A 4,780-nucleotide genomic window follows, 5' to 3' on the forward strand; every position below is an offset into this window, starting at 1 on the left:
CTACTTATAGATATGGCTTCCCAGTTGGATCAGTGGTAAATAATCCACCTGCCAATGCAGGAGATGCAGAAGACATGGGTTCGATCCCTGGGTCAGGAAGATCCCCTAGAAAAGGAAATGACAACCCAGTCCAGTTTTTTTGGCTGGAGAATCCCATGGACAGAGGAATCAGGCAGGCTACACAGTCCATAGGGTTGCAAAGAGTTGGACACTATTGAACATGCAAGCATGCACTTGTAGATAACATCATTCAGTGTCCTTGTCACTGTGGGAAGTATTTTGAATAAAAGTATGCAGGGTTTTTTGGTGATCTAGTTGAAGAGACAGATTAATCAAGTAATCTCATAAATAGTGTAAAATTATTGCAGGGTTGCATAAATTCAGTTCAGTTCACTCTCTCAACATGTCTGACTCTTTGCGACCCCATGAATCGCAGCACACCAGGCCTCCCTGTCCATCACCAACTCCCGGAGTCCACCCAAACCCATGTCCATTGAGTCGGTGATGCCATCCAACCATTTCATCCTCTGTCATCCCCTTCTCCTCCTGCCCTCAATCTTTCCAAGCATCAGGGTCTTTTCAAATGAGTCAGCTCTTCACATCAGGTGGCCAAAGTATTGGAGTTTCAGCTTCAACATCAGTCCTACCAATGAATACCCAGCACTGATCTCCTTTAGGATGGACTGGTTGGATCTCCTTGCAGTCCAAGGGACTCTCAAGAGTCTTCTCCAACGCCACAGTTCAAAAGCATCAATTCTTCATCACTCAGCTTTCTTTATAGTCCAACTCTCACATCTATGCATGACCATTGGATAAACCATAGCCTTGACTAGACAGTGATTACAGCCATGAAATTAAAAGACGCTTACTCCTTGGAAGGAAAGTTATGACCAACCCAGACAACATATTAAAAAGCAGAGACATTACTTTGTCAAAAAATGTCCATCTAGTCAAGGCTATGGTTTTTCCAGTGGTCGTGTATGAATGTGAGAGTTGGACTATAAAGAAAGCTGAGCACAGAAGAATTGATGCTTTTGAACTGTGGTGTTGGAGAAGACTCTTGAGAGTCCCTTGGACTGCAAGGAGATCCAACTAGTCCATCCTAAAGGAGATCAGTCCTGGGTGTTCATTGGAAGGACTGATGCTGAAGCTGAAGCTCCAGTACTTTGGCTACCTGATGCGAAGAACTGACTCATTGGAAAAGCCCCTGATGCTGGAAAGGATTGAGGGCAGGAGGAGAAGGGGAAGACAGAGGATGAGATGGTTGGATGGCATTACTGAGTCAATAGACGTGGGTTTGGGTGGACTCCGGGAGTTGGTGATGGACAGGGAGGACTGGTGCGTTGCGGTTCATGGGGTCGCATAGAGACGGACACGACTGAGTAACTGAACTGAGCCGACTAGATGGACCTTTGCTGACAAAGTAATGTCTCTGCTTTTCAATATGCTGTCTAGGTTGGTCATAACTTTCCTTCCAAGGAGTAAGCCTCTTTTAATTTCATGGCTGCAGTCACCATCTGCAGTGATTTTGGAGCCCAGAAAAATAAAGTCAGCCACTGTTTCCACTGTTTCTCCCCATCTATTTGCCATGAAGTGATGGGACCGGATGCCATGGTCTTAGTTTTCTGAATGTTGAGCTTTAAGCCAACTTTTTCACTCTCCTCTTTCACTTTCATCAAGAGTCTCTTTAGTTCTTCTTCACTTTCTGCTATAAGGTTGGTGTCATCTGCTAATCAGAGGTTATTGATATTTCTCCTGGCAATCTTGATTCCAGCTTGTGCTTCCTCCAGCCCAGCGTTTCTCATGATGTACTCTGCATATAAGTTAAATAAGCAGGTGACAGTGTACAGCCTTGATGTACTCCTTTTCCTATTTGGAACCAGTCTGTTGTTCCATGTCCAGTTCTAACTGTTGCTTTCTGACCTGCATACAGGTTTCTCAAGAGGCAGATCAGGTGGTCTGGTATTCCCATCTCTTGAAGAATGTTCCACAGTTTATTGTGATCCACACAGTCAAAGGCTTTGCCATAGTCAAAGCAGAAATAGGTGTTTTTTCTGGAACTCTCTTGCTTTTTTGATGATCCATCAGATGTTAGCAATTTGATCTCTGGTTCCTCTGCCTTTTCTAAAACTAGCTTGAATGGGTTGCATAAGAGAGGTGCTTTATTAAGAAAACTATAAGATGTGATCTAGATCTAAGACCTGAGAGATGAAAAGCAACTAGAAGGAAGTGTTGAGGTTGGGAGTTGGGAGAAGAGCATGCCACAGCAAGCAAAGAGCATGTGCAAATATGCTGTGGTGGGAGGGGAGCAGTCTAGTACAGGAGGAGGGGGTGAGGGGCCTTTGAATCAGGGGAGTCATGCTGTGAGATGGGACCATGCAGGGACAAGTGTAGACTGTGCCAAGGACTTTCTTTGATTTTATTTCAGTTTTCTACTGAAGGAGCCAGTGGCAGTTTTAAGCAGGAGAATGACACAATCTACAGAAAGATCTCTTTTGACTGTAGTAGGGAAATGGATGGAGATGAGGAATATGAGGGGATACAGGCTTTTCTTGTTTCTTGTAATACAAGTAAGAGATTACATTCACTTGGACTTAGATCACGGCAGTGGAGATGATGGGAGGAGATATAAATAGAGAAGAATGTCAACAGGACTAAGTGGCCACCTCTTCCTGTCTGTGTGACCTTAAAATCCTTAACCTTTCTGAGTCACTGTTTACACCTCTGTAGAAATTCAAACCATAATACTATCTACTTCAAGGTTATTGTGAGTTGACATGGGTACCGGCACATGGTAAATGCTAAGTAAGTATTAGTTGTTATTCATATTTGTTGTAGAAGAAGTTGTCATAGTAATAATAGTCATATTGCCAAATGCAGGATGAAGAGCTGAGTAGGATGAAAACATTTGCAATAACTGGATAAGTAAAATTCCTGGGTCAAAAAGATAGAATTAAAAGTAATTGACCTGAAATATACTTCTTTGTAACTTCCTTTTGTGCCTTCTTTGTAAAGCCTGGTGTTAGAGAGACTAAAAAAAAAGTTAACTTTCACATTTTCATCCTTCCCCAAAGCTCTTCAGAGTTATAGTCCCACTGAGGAGACTGGAAGTCCATATGCCCCACCCCATCCCCACCCCCCCACCCAAACCTTGCCAACACTAAACATCAGCAAAGTTTCCTTTTAGGGGTACAGTATTATTTAATTTTTAGTTTAAATTTGACTATCTTTTCATGTTTAATGGTCTCTATTTTTTCCTTTGAAACACCTTTTCACACAACTTGCCCAACATAAGTAATACATAGCAAAGAAGACTTTTGATAACACCATAGAAACAGACTAAAAGGCAACATTCCAGTAAATAGTTAGAATTTTGAGGAGTCAGATGAGGGCAACCAAAGTAGTAAGGAGATTAGAAACCATCAAAGTGACAGTACAAAGCCCCCAGGAGGATTGGTGCTAGAGGAAAGAGCACTTTGGAAGATTGTCATGTGGAAGATAAACATTTCCCGTGGTGCTTCTTTGACCCAAATAATGATGCTACAAGCAGGTATGTAGTAAGTTAAATAAGGAAGAGATTTCTAATGGTTCTCTGAATACAAATAAAGGAAGCTGTCTGAGAGGCAGGGACTTTCCTAGCAGAGAAGACATTCAAGGGAGCCTACAGACCTCTCAGAAGTGCTGGAAAAGATTATAAATCAGACAAGGATGAATGAGTTTTTTACTTTTCAGAGTGCCCTCCACAGACCAAAAGTGTGAGTGTCACATGGGAGCTTATTAGACTTGCAGAATTTGGGTTCCAGCTCAGACTTCCTCAATCAGAGAGTGCATTTCAGCAGGACTCCCAAGAGTATATTAAAGTGTGAGGAACACCGGACTAAATAACTTTGACAGTTCTTTTTTAATTGGAATGATCCTGTGAACTTAGGCATGATCTCTGGAGGAGGATCTTGGGCATGGCATGAGGATGGTGGAGGAGCTCCCATTGAGCTGGCAGGGCTTGTTGGGTTTTTCTAATTTCTCCATGCATTTCCGTACCAAGTTATTAGCAGTGCCTGTGGTGATACAGGAAGAAGTGGGTTGCTTCTTACAGAGTGAATATTCAACAGTTGATTCTCAGGGTGAAAGACACGGGGATTATCTGATTTATAGTGCTGTTGTTTTCCATAGCTTTATTTTATGCAGAAAGAACTCAAGGGCAGAAAGGGGGAGTCGCTTGCCCAGGTTAAAATTTAAACTGATAGTTTCTTTGTACTTCAACTTCTAACCAAGTTTGTTCTCTCCCTAGCTTGCTATCTCTCTGCTCCTCCATCTCTTTCCCTCTCCACCTCTAACATACACACAATTCACAGGTTAACCTGCTTTTTAAATTAGTCTGGTGTCTGTCCTTAGGGCCAAATACCAAAACCTAGGAGAGAGGGGATTGTAATACCACAGAAGGAGTCTTTTCCAGGCTTAACGGAGCAGGCTGTGAAGAGCACTATGAACAGCAGTTGAAATGGAAAGGAATGTAAACTAAGAATGCCAGAACTTTTCAGCATAACATACTCTTCCTTAGTTTGCCCTCAGGCTCTCCAGCTGAGGTTTGCCATTCATTTCAATAAAAAGTCTTGATCTAGACCAGAGAAGAAAATGGGGAAGAGTTAAGTTGTTGATATTCAGTGGCTAAGTCATGTCCAACTCTTTGCAACCCTATGGAATGCAGCACACCAGGCTTTCTGTCCTTCACTATCTCCCAGAGTCCACTCAAACTCATGTACATGGAGTCAGTGATCACATC

This window comes from Bos javanicus, chromosome 7 (assembly GCF_032452875.1).
Source record: "Bos javanicus breed banteng chromosome 7, ARS-OSU_banteng_1.0, whole genome shotgun sequence".
NCBI classification, from domain to species: Eukaryota; Metazoa; Chordata; class Mammalia; order Artiodactyla; family Bovidae; genus Bos; species Bos javanicus.